We start from the raw sequence: 17,852 nt of genomic DNA, 5'->3' as shown, positions 1-17,852 counted from the left end.
ATACATTTTCAGACATTTTTAGTAGTAGCAATTCAATTGTTGATATCAAGAACTGACATTTCAACTAGTGCCAAATTAATTTTTGATATCAAAAATTCACATTTTTTACTAATAACAATGTAATTATTGACATAAAAAATGATGATTTTTTTACTAGTAAGAATTGTATTTCTGATATGTGAAATTCGAAATTTCAACTAGTAAGAAATCAATTCTTGATATCAACAATTGAATTTGAATTGCAGCCTATGGAGACATTTCACTAGTGGAAATGCAATTCCTGATATCAAGAATTGAATTGTTGATATCAAGAATTCATATCCTGAGAATGAATAAAAGTCAAAACGGCTTGCCAAGGACATGAGAAGGCGGACCGCTTGCACCTGCGAGGCCTGGGAATCTGGGAAACTTTGGGAAAGTTACAACTTACATCAATCAAGCAGATAACCTAATGTCTGTGATAAACAGCAGGAGTGTAAAAGTCTGATGAGTTGATTGCCTCTTCACTAAACCCACGACGCCCCGAAGCCCAGAGCTGAGGACAAGAAACCTCAAGCTGAAGAGAAGCTGAATACACCTTTCACTCAAAGTGTGATTATTGTATTTTATACTTTAATGATGAAGTTTTATTTGCATTTACATTTGTTTATTATAAAAGAAAAGTAACAGTAACAATAAAAAAAAAATTGAATTGATTACAAATGCTGCTACTGAGGCTTGATTTATAGTGTTTTAAGACTTTGAACAAGAACACAGAGAAGTCATCTGACCAAACTGTAAGTCATTTAAAATGCTTATAATTTAGACCAGACTCGACTTACTTTACCTAACCTGAGAATGTTAAAGGTGTTAAGATCAAAATACACGCCGCAAAACAACTGTTAAATCATTAGTTTCTATTTGGCATTGAGAGATTCAACAGAATGAATCATAATAAACACAACATAAAACTTTTTGTTGTGATTCATGTGTCTGTAATGTGTGAAGCTGGTTTAAAGCACAGATGTCCTGATGAGACAGTAGTGTTTGTCAGATGTTCAGAACTGATCTGTGTCATGGGTTTGTGAGATCCTGTCATTCATCTGTTTTATTCTGAGTGTTACAAAAATCTAGCCCTACTTGTTCTTCAATTCACACAAATAGTTTTGGTTTTAGTTTCAGTTCAAAATGTGTCTTTACACAGATAATAAGTGAAAATCATAATGAGCTGATTATTTCACATAATTTAATGAATGTAAACCTGCAATAAATAGTTTGTTTCACGTTTGTCTGTAGGCTGTAATGATGTTGATCTGCTGAGGTGACAGTATTACTTCAATTTGTATCATTTAAATGCAATAAATAGTAACAAAAAAAAAAGTGTCCCACATACATTGGTTTGATTTTCTGTATGTTTAGAAATGGCCATTATTTTTGCAGTTCAGTTTTGTAATGTTGGAAATGTCAAGTGAGATCTGTTCAGGTTGTGATGCAGGAACAGGTGGAGTCAGATACACTTACATTAGATCTGGTCAAACACGTCTGAAGCGTCACAGACACTGAGAGAATCATATAATCACCACATAAATAAGGTAAGACACCATGTAAAAATTTTCCTTATATATATATATATATATATATATATGAATATATCAATATGATCAAATCTTTGCTGATAAACCCGTCACACACAATATACTTCATGCCTTCTGTCGTCTGATTGATAGTTTAGACTCTTTTATCAAATTAAATCACCTTCAGCTCGTGATTCAGTGTTTCTGCTGTCAAATCTGCACTGATTTATATCAAGTAAATGTAAGAATAACTTTGATATTTTTAGTAATATTTCAAGATTTCTTGTATGAAAACTACCAGTTGCATACTTGATCCCTTGCTATCTAGTTTATTTAAAACCTGTTTCAGCTTTTTGTGTCCTATTGTTCTTTCAATTATAAATGACTCTTTGTCAACTGGTGTTATGCCTGCAGCACTTAAAGGGAACCCCTGGTGTTAAGACTTGTATGGCTTAATATAACGTAATTGATGTCTCTTGCTGAAATATGTAGTAGAAAACCCATGAAAGATTTACGTTATTTAAAAAATCCATGACATATTTGGACCGATTTGGCGGCATCATTTTGTTTAGGTGCACAGTGCGTTCTATGTCGATGACGTCAAATGGATGCACTCACTGAGTTACTGACACTGTCCTATTGCTATTTTTAAAGCAACACAACTCTGAATATAATATACGATGCCACATTGTACAGCTTTTGGTTGTAATTTTCAGTCGACGAGCCACAAGAGAAGTGATGTAAGTCTTTACTGCTTTACTAGCAATAAGAGGAGAAAAGAATGGGAAGTTGTGAAGAATGTGGACGAATAAAACTTCCTAAAGATCTGCGTCTTTGTTCTCTTCACTTTAGCCCTGAACAACATTAACATTTCAGCTACACTTCAATGGTACATCAACAAATTTCTGACCATTTAAAAGTTTTGGGAAAACCTTTTAAACATAAATGACACCTTTCCAGCAATTGAGTCAGGTTTTTTTTATTTTTTTTTTATTTGACAGTTTAACACAATCAATGACAAAGAGATTCTTTAAAGGCCCACTGAAGAGTGTTGGAACGCGCAGCATTATTCAATGTGTTGACGTAATTTCAACTGAAACAGGAAGACAGGGCTATATATCGAACAGCCCCGCCCCTTTTTCAAAATATCCAATAGCGTTTCGTTTATGTTACAGCTCGGCCAGAGCCGTTAGACTCTGTAAAACCTCAGTTTCCTTCTAATCTCTAACTGTTTCTCCTCCTAATGTCTTCAGCCAGAGATTGTATATTATAGTGAGATGAGAGGGTCTGTATCTCTTACCATTGGAGATAAACTCTCCCTGCATACCGCCCATGCGTACCGCCAGAGCCGGAGCGTTAGCATTAGCCGTTACGCTTTTTTGGCTAAAGGTTGCAGGCTTGCCTTCCAGTGGCTTTGCCACATAAATAAATATGAAATTAAACGCATTTACAAAGCAGGAATAAACACTGATGCAGTGAAAGTTTGAGAAGGCAGCTGAAAGAAAATATCTGACTATATCAATGCATGTGAATCAAACAAATAGACCAAATAATTAATATAGTTTCACAAAGAGCCCGAAAGAATACATGTAAGCTTAATCTGTTTAAAAGCTTTATATATTATGCATGTATTATATATTTATTTTAATTTAAAAGCAAAGTTTAATATTGTTAATTAATATAATAGGCCTAATTATATGAATATGTCATGAATTATTCATAATTTTAATTTATTTAATATAAATATAATGAATAATTAACAGCAAATGCTGAGCAATTTTGTCTCTTAAATGTTTTCACTATGAACTGATTTAATTTGGAGCGAGAGATACAGGGGGAGTGGCTTTATTGCATCAGATACATGTCACTTTACTCACAGCTGATTGGTCAGTTTGGGTTTGTGATCTCTAACTCAGGTTAGCTGTGAAGCGTAAGTTACCATAGCAATGAAACCCGCTAAAAACCAATCCACCTTCATAAGCCCGAAAAAACAGAGTTTGCTCAAACTAATCTTGAACTTACCTGGGTAGCAACTGAAACCGGCTTTGTGCAACAGGCCACAGGTGGTTCAACAAACAACACACCTGTATAGGATGCACCTGTGTTTTCTCTCGAATGAGGAAGCATCAATTAGACTACTGAGAAGTGCACGTGCAAAACCAAAATGGGCGTTTACCAATCAGTGGCCAATTTCAAACTACACTGGATGTTTTTCAACCATTTTTCAACAGACTTGCTAAAATCATGAAGGCCCACCCCTAAACCAAGTCCGCAGTGGATTACAGCAAATCAGGTAAAAGCCCATTGTGGTTTGAAAACGCCCCACTGATTGGGAAACACCCACTAGTGTTCTGCAGAAACACATGCCTGCATGATCTTATGCTCATCAACTACAAATACCTGTTAGTTCAATATCACTGTCTCCACCCATGTGTGCTGTCGGTGTAGGAAACTTTTTCCTCGTCGAAGCAGAGACCAGGAGACGTTGGGATATCTTTCAAGCAAAAGTTACTCTTTATTGAGAAACGCGCTGTGCGTCGCTGTAGTCATCCAAGTCCAACTAAGGCAGTGTACTTGGTAGTTCATATACATTCAAGGGGGAGGGATACATAGAGTAGAGGTGGAGACAATCTAAACAAAGCATGCAAATGCAGTGCAGGAATCAGCCCATTCCCTACATTTCCCAGCCATGATCTAATCAACATAGCAGTGTCATTCAAATGCATAGGTGCTAATCCAATCAGTCTGACAGTATCGCCCATACCTTTACATTATCATAGAGACAAAGGCACCGCTGTATCTTGAGCTTGTCCTGCCAAATGGTTAGGAAGTGCATGAAGACAAAAGGTTAATGTTACAGACACCTGGGCTGCCTGCCTTGATCTCCTTAAATTGTCATTATCTTTACCTCAAAATGTTAAATACAATATACTTCACCTTAGTATTTCATGTGAGGTTATGTCAGGATGTAGGATCTTAAACAGATCCTTAAATTTGTAATCCCACATCGGCTTTCATCAAAATTTCAATGTTGATCCAACATACATTAAACATTGAAATGTCAATCTCAACCAAAATGATGGTTTGGATCAAAACTCACCATGCTATCTGAGTATGGATGTCTAGGAACTTCCTGTGCTTGAATAGTTCCAAAACTGAAGTCTATTGATGGTGGTTCCAAAGTAAATTAAAAAATCTTGGAGTTATTTTTGATGCCGGTTTGTCGTTTGAGCCTTTTGTGCAGAACACTGTTAAGACCTCGTTCTTTCATCTCAGAAATATTGCACGTCTACGTCCCATGCTGTCTTTTTCTATTGCTGAAAGGTTGATTAATTCATGTGTTTTCTCATGGCTAGACTATTGTAATGCCCTTCTTGTTGGAGTTTCCAAAACCTGCATTAACAATCTACAATATTTGCAAAATTCGGCAGCTAGAATTTTGTCTGCGGTTAGGACTGTTGACCATATAACCTCTGTTTTGGCATCGTTGCGTTGGCTACCGGTAAGATTCCACGATGATTTTAAAATTCTTCTGTTAACATTTAAGGCCTTACATGGTCTGGCTCTTCAGTACTTGGCAGAGCTTTTAACCCCTTACACACCTAGTCGCAATTTGCGTTCTTCTCAGAGTGGGCTATTAGTCGTTCCTAAAACACGACTTCGCTCTAGGGGTGGCAGGACTTTCTCATTTTACGCCCCCAAATTGTGGAATTCTCTACCATCTGACATCAGGGAAGCAAATTCATTAGTCGTCTTTAAATCACTTTTAAAAAAACGTTTTATTTCAGGATTGCTTTAACTGATTTTAATTTTATTGAGTGTTATTTTTTGTTTTCTTTTCTGTGTTGCTCTGTACTTTGTGTTTTACATTGTGCTTGCTTGTGTTGTAAAGTGTATAATGTATTAATATTATTAAGATGTATTAATATAATGTATTAATTAATTAGTAAAATGTATTAATATTATTAAGATAAACTCTTACTGAACTGAAGAGACTTTTGTTTACTTGATTATCCATACATGATTTTTTAGAAAAATTATGAGTCTTAAATATGATCATCAGGCTTTTGATGAAGATTTATTTGTTCATCTCTCAATCATCATTGTATTGCATTATATGAAAAGCCTGATGCATCAAATATGATACTTAACAAAAACACATATGCCTTTTTAAAAGATTTATTTTAAATATTTTGTCTAAAGATTCAATGAACTGTTTTTAAGAAAAATTCAGTTTTCTAACTATTATTTCAGGTCTGGCTTTACAGAGTTAACTTTTGTTAATACTACTCCACACTTACAGCTTGTGGTATTAAAGTTTGGTTGCATCTGATAATAGTATCATGGGTCAACAATTCCTGCTCATAAACGCAGCAGCTGGACTTCATGATGAAGAGTTGGACATTTAAATAAATGAATCTCCAGATTCTGTCCTGTTTAATACTATTATACTTGCTCATTAAAACAGAATCTGTGTTTACAGCTGCAGATCAACCATGGCGAAGACATCGTTGGAGATCCGTAGATCAAACATGAGTGAAGAGATGCAGCGTGAGGTTCTTCAGGTCGCTCTTCTGGCTGTGAATATGTACACAGGGGATAATGACATTGCTACCAACATCAGGACGGTCAGTTCTAGAGTTTTACTGAGAGACTGGAATGTCTTATTGAAATGCAATCGTTTCAGTTTTGTGAAAATGTGCTCTGATTTTTTTTTTTTTTTTGTCAGGAGTTTGATGGTGGAGATTGAGTGTTTTTGTTGATGTGAGTTTGTGTAACATTAATACTGTGTCTTTCCTTACAGGAATTTGAGAGAAGGTACAGGGGCAACTGGCACTGCATTGTGGGGAGCTCTGGTTACAGCGTGCGACCACAAGCGAACACTTATATCAACTTCTCTGTTGGCAACAAAAAATTTGCTCTCTTCAAAACCGGCTGAGGTTCAGCAACAGTTTAAATACGATTTATTTTATCCACATAATTAATAAAACATCCTCCTTCAGCTCGTGCTTCATGTGTCTTTGCTGTGAAATCTGTGCTGATTTTTATAAAGTAAATGAATAACTTTGATATTGTTAGTAATATTTCAAGATGAACATTAACTAGAATTAAGCAAATTAGTTTATTTGATTATCCAAGTTCAAGTTCAAAGTTTATTATAAGGCCAAAGGATGATTTTTGGTGTAGCATAAAATTTGTAAACATGTAGTACAAAAAACACACAACAAACACAACATTCTGACATCTTACAAGTTTAAATTATCTGCTTTACTGATAATCATTATTACAAGATCAATTTCAGCTTACATTTTGTCCATATAAATATCAGCATCTGCACCAAATTGCATAGTTTTGCTCAGTTTGAGTCTCTGAATAAAACTGAGGTGTTTTTACCTCTTCGAGTATGAGCTCAATATTCTCATATATCATACATAGTGCTCATATATGAGCCATCAAAGAATTATGTATAATATATGATACTTAACAAAAGACATATATACAAACTTTTTTATTTTATATTTCTATACTTTGTCTAAAGGTTTGATAAACTGTTATATTTAAACAGTTCTGACGATTGTTTAATATATCAGGCTTTACAGGGTTAAATGTCATCATGTCAGCATTAGTTTCACAGACTTGATGTCTACAACATATTTTTGCAGTTTCATTTGTCTGCTGCGAATAATTTGTCACCTAATTTTTTTTTTTTTTTTTTACATTTATATATTTATGAAAAAAAAAAAAACATCTAAACGATCACATTTCAACATTTCTCCTGCCCTTGTAAGGTTGAAAATATCCAAAGATATTTTAAAGTGAACAAAGACATTTGCTTTACAGTTTCAACCCCCTCTCTCTTGCTACAAGGGCCATTTGGAAGGCACAAATAGTATATCAAGCCCTATAGGCCAAGATGTGTGTACATCGGGGGTCTACGAATTGTCACACCTTTAGTACAGTGGGGGAAGTTTTAATCTTCTGATTGCTCAGTTTGAATGTCTCATATTTGGGTTTCAGTCACATGGTCAAGGAAGGCGATTAATGGTTTATGATGTTATCATCTCATACATCTATTTTGTAACTATTTTGTAACTTTGCTCCCTATTGCAATACAAAATCGTCACACTATAGCAACACTCTCCCACATATTTTGCTATCGCAACTGCGCTTATTTCCGTCGTTGGTATAAGTAGCAGTGGGTGGTAATAGACAAGAAATATACAGTTTTCTACCATCTTGCTGATAACGTTTCTTTAGTCATTCAGCGACCCTACAGCCTGAACCCCTGTAGGCGGTCCACCCTTACACACTTAAGGCCTTTAAGCACATAAAAAGGTATTATATTTTATTTAGCAAGCATGTAAACACTTGGATCATAGATGGAAAAGACCGTTTACAGCCAATAGAGGCCATTTAGTAAGAAAAAATATGTTTTTTAAAGGCGTTTTGACAGTTATAGCGCCACCTATAGCCCGATCTCCACCACTTTTTTGGGGTGTCCTCAGAGTGTGCCCATACATATGTGTGTTAATTTTGGTAAAAATATCTTGTTTCGTTTTGAAGTTATAGATACTTCTATATATGAGAGCATAAAAAAATGACCCAAGAACGTGTTTCCTACGCTGGTTTCGTCTTGATCGGACTAACGGTTTCGAAGATATTCGCAAAAGTTTTTTTAGTGCTAAATCACAACGTAGCACAAACTATAAGGCGAAACCTAGCATGTTTGGTATTGTTGGACTCGGCAAGGATTCAGGAGTCTAAAGACATGACTCCCGTGAAAATAAGTCGACCACAAACCATTAAAAACATGTTTTTTAAAGCTTTTTATCAGTTATAGTGCCACCTATGGTCCGATCTCCATAAAAGTTGGCATGCTTCTTTAGAGTCATATGCTGCATATGCTCACTCAATTCTGTGAAGTTCTGAGTTTTCGTTTAGGATTTATAGGCTTTTGAGTATATTTTACCATGTTCCTTTTCTAAATGACCCTGTTACAGCAACCCAAATGGTAAAGTTCAACTTTTTTTTGATAATTATTGATCTAGAGAGTCCAGAGAATTGTCCTGTACTGGTTTTGGTCCGATCGGGCGAGTTTTTCAGGTAGGTTTTTCAGATATTCCTGAATAATTAATGAACGACTTGATTGACAGCATTGGTTCTTGAGGCAAAGTTGTTTAGCATTAGGAGATCTATCAAATGATATGCATATTGTGTGAATCTGTGAAACACAACGTGATTACAGAAGCGTAAAAGTCGTTAGCGCCAACTAGTGGCTGATTTGTTTCAAAATTCTTACAGACCTCTAGGACCATGGGTCAAACATGCCCACTGAGTTTCGTTCCGATCAGCCTCCTTTAACCTTGTCTAATAGGTGCTCAAATTTCATTGGCCAATGGTGGTCAGGTTTTTGAGATACGCCAATGTCCTCATAGACCATCATGCCCCCTTGGACCAAGACCATGCCAAATTTCATGTCGACTAATGGTTACATGGTTACAGCTGTTTTCATGTTTTTTTTCAAGTTATAGCACCACCTAGTATCCAAAACATTGAGCCCCTACACATGTGTACCGAGTTTGCTGCAAATATCTCATTTCGTTCTCGAGTTATAGCCATTTTAGTAAAAGTGGCTCCGCCCTCGCCATTCGTTTTGGCGCCCCTTAGCGACCGTGAATCAAAATTTCAACTTTTTTTTGATAATTATTGATATTCAGACTCCAGAGAACATTTCTGCACTGGTTTGGTTCCGATCAGGTGAAAAACCCAGGACTAGTTCGCAAAAGTAGGTTTTTGAAAAAACCCAAAATACCCGAAAATTTCGCCAGGGTGATGAGCGAAACTGAGACATGCATCTTGTCCGCCTTGAGCCAAGGATTCCTAATGGTTTAGAAGTTATGAGCCATTTCGTACTTTTGACCGCTGTAGTGCAGTGAGTGATTTTCTCTTTGTCTTTTGTTCTTTGATTAACATTAATGACAGACAGCAGCAGGTTTATTAGGCTGCTGTCACTTTAAGAGCTAATATACTGTTACACAACATGTGTTTTATTTCTGTTTACGTTCCAAAACTGACTGTGTTTACCTGAATACTCATCAAGACGGGCATTTTGACATAATTTTTTGTGTATTTGACCATTTAAGCAAGCTGTTTGAGAGGCGGCTTTATGTGTGCGCTGCTTATATTAGCATTTGTGAGCTTGAAACCTGTGGAAATTAGTAAAATTATGCCCAATACAAGCATTATTGAACTGGAGCAAATGAGACGAGTGAGTGAGAGGAGAAGGTGTGTGTCTGAACTGCACAGTGACAATTAGATGAAATGAACTAATTTAATAACTGATGATCTTTACAACAGAACTGAATCAACACTGAACTGACTTCAGCTGAACAACAGTTTCTTTGAGTTTCTGTCCATTCAAAAGTCTAGTTCAGTTGCTGCTGATTTACTGTCTATCCAGTGACAGTTCTTCTTTAAAAGTGTTCATATAAACCCCGGCAGCTTGACAACACAACTTTGATTCTAGCGTCTGAGAGTTTTGAGTCATTTCCTCAGGGTGTGTGTCAGCTGCAGAGAGAAGAGGAGGATGAGGAGGAGTATCTTCACCGCCGTATTGACATCAGGTACATACTCATTTTTTAGGATGTTCCTGACACAAATGAGTTTTTCCGGTATATTCCTCATGTCTTTCTCTCTCTCCGGTTCTTCAGGCTCATTCCTAAGGATCAGTATTTCTGCGGTGTGCTGTACTTCACCGGCAGTGACATCTTCAACAAGAACATGAGGACTCACGCGCTGGAGAAGGGCTTCACTCTCAACGAGTACACCATCCGTCCACTCAAACTGTGTGTGTGTGTGATGGTCAAATATGTAATAGTAGTGTATTTTAATACTAGAAGAGACATTTAGGGAGAGATGTGTGTGTGTTTAAAGTTGTTTTAATCCAGGTCTGGCTTGCAGAAATATGTTTGAGTGAACTGAGATTGATTAATGCTGTGACAACGGCTATCAGATTGTCATCCTTTCAAAAACACGTCTTTATTTCAACATACTTCACTGGTACGAAAGAAAGCTAACTGAAAATATATGAATGATGATTGTGTGGTGGTTGTGTTATTTAAAGTCTTTATGATCCATTGTGATGTTATTGGGATATTTTTATTAGGATATTAGTCTACCATATTATGACAGAAAAGAATGTGAAAAAAGTTGGGGTTTGCATTACAATTTCTACACATCAGTTCAGGTCTGGTTTCTAATTTTTTTTTCTCCAAATGAATACATCTGAATAATCAATTGTTCTTATATTATGATATAGCTACAGACTTTTTGCTGAGAATACAGTGAACAGAATTGTCTGTCTAACATCGTGTCCTAACCAGACGTGACACAACGCGATAAAAGCTATCTAATAATAATCAGATTTTTTGTCTTCAGTAACCGCGACGTCGACAACAACACCAATATGATAATCTCAGATGTTGTTTATGTGCTTTATTTAATGTTAAAAGCGTCTAATGTGAGTTTGAATATAAAAAAAAACACAGGAAATATGAACTGAAATGCTGTCACTTAAACCCTTCACAAAACCTTTGTTCTCTAGAAACCCAGTCAGTTTGGGTTACAATTCTTTGAAGTTCAAGCATTAGCATTATAAACACTGAATTAATACCAACTTATGAAATTAAATTAAAGACATGCATCAGAAAAACTGAGAATGTTGGATAAATATATAACCGAATATAACAGCTTGACAGTAAACTGTTTTTGCAGTGTTGTCTTATATTAATGTCTGTTAAAGCAAGACTATGTAAACGAAAAAAAACACAGCCACTGTGTCCAAAAGTGGGAATTATGGGATAAGACACAACAATGTATCATGTTCTATAAGATTATGTTTGTAGCGTGATCCAGGGGATTAAAACGTATATATTTCAGACCTAGTGGAGTAATTTACAATTACTATGATAAATAATCTGTGCTGTTTTGCCTGATTGATTACAGACACAGCATACAATCAGCGAATAACCCATGCTCGTCTAGGCTAGTACAGATTATTACTATTTGATGTCTATATCTTTTATTTTTTTATTTCATTTGTGAGATTTTCGATTTGCCAAGGCAATCTGAGGTGAATGAGCCAGTTTCACATGCCATGAGCACACACACACACACACACACAGTGTTGCCACGAACCAAACAGCATATCTGCTTCTCCTTTGTTTTATATTTAAGCAATTTATTTTGAGCGTTTTGATATCCATTCTTCTCGTGTGCTCACTTATCTATTACTCACTATCACAGAGCTTTAGTTCATCCAGTTCTCTGAATTCAGATAATTTACATATAAAATGTAGTCATTCACTATATATCATAGCCTACTTGTTCTGTTGTCTGACAAAAAATATAGGAACTGAACTGAGAACAGCTTTATTGGACATTTGGCTGCATTATATTGCACGGATTAGGAGAGAAAACACATTAGGCGGATGGAACGCAACCGACGTGATGACACCACGAATATGCTAATTGACGCATGATGTCAATAGCGTCATTTGGCTTTTTGGGCAGTTAGGTACTTTCCTTTGAAAATAGTGGGCAACTGTCACGATCACCAGTGAGAGTGCCCGTCATTGCCACCAGAGGGCACTCCATCCTGAACTACACACATCATTTGGACTCCATTTCCCATCTATCCACATACCTTGGACTGATCACCCTGCACCTGCTACCCATTATACAATCACTCACTCACACATAAAGGACACTTGCACCCACACCTCCATGCGAAGTCTTGTTTAGCACCGTCTGACATTTCTTGGACTCTTTTCTGATTCTCTGCTGCCTGCCCTGACCCTTGCCTGTTCCAGGATTGTGTTTTTCTGCTGCCTGCCTAGATCACTGCCTGTCACTGTTTCTGCCACTTGCTCATCCTTGCTGTTATTTTGTCAATAAACTTTAATAAATTTTAATAAAAGCTTTACTCCGTTGACTCAATCCTTACAGCAACATTGCTCGCATCTGCATTTACAAGTGCACATAAGTGGGTTTTGCAACAGGAATATCACGAAAGGAGTAGAAAAAGTCAAAGTGTGTAGACTTGAGGTTGTAAAGTGCAAAAGTAAATGTCGTAGACACATTCACATCTATCACTTTGTTTATGCGAATGACATTTTACACATTTGCAACTACTTATCTGCAACTTCGAAATTAAAACGCAGGTATTTTGATTATTGTCTGCGTGCAAATCCAAAGATTCAGCTTTTCATAATGTAAATTTCAAATTATAAATACGATTATTACTATCACAAATTCAACAAGCTCTCGAGTTTTACTGATTTACCTTTAAAAAAAAATCTGACAAGGAAGGGCTGCCGCTTTTGTGTTTGCTGTTTAATAATCATTTGAAACTTATCAAACTGGCAGCTCCAGTAGTAATGAGAAAACTAGCGTGTATAAACCTTAAACAATTTAATAATAAAGTAAAAATGAATTTATACCTGTATGATATTGTGCTGTAGCCACATTGGGAAGTTGATGGATTGATGATTCAGCTGCTGGCGCCATCCTCTGGTCAGATGCGGGAATTCATTCAGCGAGCATTATGGGTATTCTCTAGCCGTTCAGTGTACATCGGTTGTACACTTGTTATTGAGGTGTGTTGTAGGATTGAAGGAGTGCACTCGGTAACGTCCACTATGGTATCGGACACCACTACACATGGCTGATCCCTGAAATAGTGCCCTATTTAAGGGTATGGGGGGTGATTTCAGACACAGAGAGTGAGAGTGACTGTACCTGATGTCACATGACCGCTCTGTTTCACACAGGTGTGGCTGGAGAGCCTCTGCTGGTGGACAGTGAGAAGGACATCTTTGACTACATCCAGTGGAAATACAGGGAACCAAAGGACCGCTGTGTGTGTGTGTGTGTGTGTGTGTGTGTGTGTGTGTGTTGCTCATTTAGGTCATAATAGTGTCATTTAATAGTAAAAGAGACATTTAGGGAGAGATGTGAGCGGGTTTAAAGTTTTAAAGCTGCGAAACCTGCTACACAATAGTAGCTGATGGTGCTTTTAAATAATAATAGTCATGCATAATATTTTGTTTTAAATTCAAGTTTGAAGTGAGAGAGAGAAATGACGTCACATGCATGTCAATACTGAGATGATTCATTCTGTTACAGGATTGTCATTCTCTCAAAAGTATAGCAGCAAACATTTGTTTCTTAGAAATGTTTGTTTGTACAAAAGTAAACTGAAGAGAAAAAAAGTTGTGAATGGTGATTTTGTGTTAAATTTTAGATAATTGTATTGGGATAATATCGTGATGAAACCATACAATAGAACAGGAAATATGAACTAAAACACTGTCATTCACAAACCAAATGTCGACTTTTGTTTTAGTTTTGGGTCAATTTGTATTTTCTCTGTCCATTAATGTCCAGAAATTATACTGTGTTGTATATTATATCAAGGAAATGCAATTACCCTGCCTCCTTATTTTAGATTTTAGATGCCTGTTGCTACACATTTGGCCAATGTATTAAATATTAGGCATTGCTTACAATATTATTGTTATTTATTTATTTTTGTTTGTTTCTAAGAAATGCCTTATACTGTATGGGCAGAGATGTAGAGTTATTGTTAGTTGTGTGTCATGGGTTTGTGAGATCCTGTCATTCATCTGTTTTATTTTGAGTGTTACAAAAATCTAGTCCTACTTGTTCTTCAATTCACACAAATAGTTTTGGTTTTAGTTTCAGTTCAAAACCTTCATATTTACACAGTCTTTACACAGAATATAAGTGACAATCATAATAAGGTGCTAATTTCACATAATTTAATGAATGTAAAATTGCAATAAATAGTTTCATGTTTGTCTGTAGGTTTTGATGGCTGTAATGATGTTGCTGCTTCATGTGTCTGATGAGATGACAGTATTACCTCAATTTTTATCATTAATTAATGCAATAATTAGTAAAAAAAAAAAAAAAAAAAAAAAAAAAACATGTTCTTAAGAAGTGTCCCACATACTTTGGTGTGATTTTCTGTATGTTTACAACTGGTCATTATTTTTGCAGTTCAGTTTTGTAATGTTGGAAATGTCAAGTGAGATCTGTTCAGGTTGTGATGCAGGAACAGGTGGAGTCAGATACACTTACATTAGATCTGGTCAAACACGTCTGAAGCGTCACAGACACTGAGAGAATCATATAATCACCACATAAATAAGGTAAGACACCATGTAAAAATTTTCCTTATATATATATATATATATATATACTGTATATATCAATATGATCAAATCTTTGCTGATAAACCCGTCACACACAATATACTTCATGCCTTCTGTCGTCTGATTGATAGTTTAGACTCTTTTATCAAATTAAATCTCCTTCAGCTCGTGATTCAGTGTCTTTCTGCTGTCAAATCTGCACTGATTTATATCAAGTAAACATAAGAATAACTTTGATATTGTTAGTAATATTTCAAGATGAACATTTACTGGACTGAAGAGACTTTTGTTTACTTGATTATCCATACATGATTTTTTTAGAAAGATTATGAGTCTTAAATATGATCATCAGGCTTTTGATGAAGATTTATTTGTTCATCTCTCAATCATCATTGTATTACATTATATGAAAAGCCTGATGCATCAAATATGATACTTAACAAAAACACATATGCCTTTTTAAAATATTTATTTTAAATATTTTGTCTAAAGATTCAATAAACTGTTTTTAAGAAAAATTCAGTTTTCTGACTATTATTTCAGGTCAGGCTTTACAGAGTTAACATTTGTTAATACTACTCCACACTTACAGCTTGTGGTATTAAAGTTTGGTTGCATCTGATAATAGTATCATGGGTCAACAATTCCTGCTCATAAGACTTCATGATGAAGAGTTGTTGGACCGTCACAAAAAATGTGTTAATTTTCAGATTCTGTCGTGTTTATTTCACACTTGCTCATTAAAACAGAATCTGTGTTTACAGCTGCAGATCAGCCATGGCGAAGACATCGTTGGAGATCCGTAGATCAAACATGAGTGATGAGATGCAGCGTGAGGTTCTTCAGGTCGCTCTTCTGGCTGTGAATATGTACACAGGGGATAATGACATTGCTCGCTACATCAAGACGGTCAGTTCTAGAGTTTTACTGAGAGACTGGAATGTCTTAGTGAAATGCAGTTGATTCAGTATTGTGAAAAAGTGCTCTGATTTTTTTTTTTTTTTTTTTTTGTCAGGAGCTTGATGGAGGAGATTGAGTGTTTTTGTTGATGTGAGTTTGTGGAACATTAATACTGTCTTTCCTTACAGGAGTTTGACAGAAGGCATGGGGGCTCCTGGCACTGCATTATAGGGAACTTTAGTGCCTGTGTGTCCTCTAACACAGACAGTTATATCAGCTTCTCTGTTGCAGGCAAAAGAATTGTGCTCTTCAAAACCGGCTGAGGTTCAGCAACAGTTCAAACACAATTTATTTTATCCACATAATTAATAAAACATCCTCCTTCAGCTCATGGGTCATGTGTCTTTGCTGTGAAACCTTTACTATTTTTTATGAAGTAAATGTACGAATAACTTTGATATTGTTAGTAATATTTAGAGATGAACACTTACTAGAATTAAGCAACTTAGTTTATTTGATTCAGTTGCTGCTGATTTACTGTCTATCCAGTGACAGTTCTTCTTTAAAAGTGTTCATATAAACCCCGGCAGCTTGACAACACAACTTTGATTCTGGTGTCTGAGAGTTTTGACTGCAGTACACATCAGACGGTGAGACTGACTGTACCTGATGTCACATGACCGCTCTGATGTCACACAGGTGTGGCTGGAGAGCCTCTGCTGGTGGACAGTAAGAAGGACATCTTTGACTACATCCAGTGGAAATACAGGGAACCAAAGGACCGCAGCATGTGTGTGTGTGTGTGTGTGCGCGCACATTTTTTGTGATTTATAAGGACACAAATTTGTATAATGACATGGGTATTACACTGGTATTACTACGTAAATATGAAATATGAGGACATTTCATGAGTTCTCATATTTAAAATAGCTTTAAAAACATACTGTGGCGTGGTTCAGCGGAGTCAGCAGCGGGAGAGAGAGTCAGGAGACGAACGGTGAGTGAGTGGGTTAAATGCAAATGACGAACACCTGTCTCTTGTTTCAGTAATTGGTGTGGAGAGAGTATATAACACCAGGAGAAACAGGAGTGGAGGAGAGAGAGAAGGACTACTGACTGCTGCCCCGCTGGATATGTCTTTTTGAGAGAGAATTGTGAATGATTTATGACCGCTTTGTGCCTGTCTGCACCCCTTTGTTTTTTGTATATGGTGAATTAGTTCAAATAAAGCAGTCAGTAGTCAAGCCGACCCTGTCCTCTTCCTTCCTGAATCCTGAACCTTGCTACACATACTAAACAATGTTTTATTAAAAATGTAAAAATGCTGAATGTTTTCTGTGATGGGTAGGTTTAGGAGTAGTGTAGGTGGAGAAAATATACAGTTTGTACAGTATAAAAACCATTAGGCCTATGGAGAGTCCTCACTTTGATAGAAAAACAAACCTGTGTGTGTGTGTGTGTGTATGTGTGTGTGCTGGTCATTGAGGTCATAATAGTGTATTTTAACACTAAGAGACATTTAGGGAGAGATGTATGTGTGTTTAAACCTGCACAATAGTGGTTGATGGTGCTTTTTAATAATAATAGTCATGCATAATATTTTGTTTTAAATTCAAGAGAAAACTGAAGTCACAGGCATGTCTTATCAATCCTGAGAAAATAAATATTGCATTACGAGATTCTCTCTAAAACATAGCAGCAAGCTTTTATTACAAATGTTTGTAGGGAAGTAAACTGAAGAGAAAAAAGTTATAAATGTTTATGACTGTTATTTAATGTCTTTATGGCCTGTTGTGTTATAGTCGAGATTATTGCATTGGGATAATATGGTGATGAAACCATAAAACAGATCAGGAAATATGAACTGAAACACTGTCATTCAAAAGCCATGACATTTTTGTGAAAATATTGACTTTTTCGGTTTTAGGTCAGATTGTATTTTCTGTCCATTAATGTTCACTGGAATTATGATTTTTGAAGGAATTATACTGTTAAATCATTACTTTCTATTTGGCTGTTCAATGACTGAATCATAAAACACAAAATGTACTGTGTCACGACTCGTCTGTCTGTGAAGTTTGAACTTTGAAGCTGGTTTAAAGCACAGATGTCCTGAGACAGTAGTGTTTATCAAATGTTCAGAACTGATCTTTGTCATGGG

At 36.1% G+C, this 17,852-nt stretch overlaps 1 long non-coding RNA gene across 2 annotated transcripts; it reads left to right on the top strand.

The window, feature by feature from the left end:
• Positions 1–1,548: 1,548 nt before the first annotated feature.
• LOC127517697 (uncharacterized) lies at positions 1,549–16,077 on the top strand. Of its 2 annotated transcripts, none has more exons than XR_007931354.1 (3): positions 1,549–1,571; positions 15,556–15,700; positions 15,880–16,077. It is a non-coding gene; the product is annotated as an uncharacterized LOC127517697 (long non-coding RNA). The 2 variants fall into 2 exon arrangements; XR_007931353.1 differs by lacking the exon at positions 1,549–1,571 and adding an exon at positions 14,766–14,788.
• The last annotated feature ends 1,775 nt before the right edge of the window (positions 16,078–17,852 follow it).

This window comes from Ctenopharyngodon idella, chromosome 8 (assembly GCF_019924925.1).
Source record: "Ctenopharyngodon idella isolate HZGC_01 chromosome 8, HZGC01, whole genome shotgun sequence".
In the NCBI taxonomy this organism is placed as follows: domain Eukaryota; kingdom Metazoa; phylum Chordata; class Actinopteri; order Cypriniformes; family Xenocyprididae; genus Ctenopharyngodon; species Ctenopharyngodon idella.
This window is presented reverse-complemented; position numbering and strand designations above follow the sequence as displayed.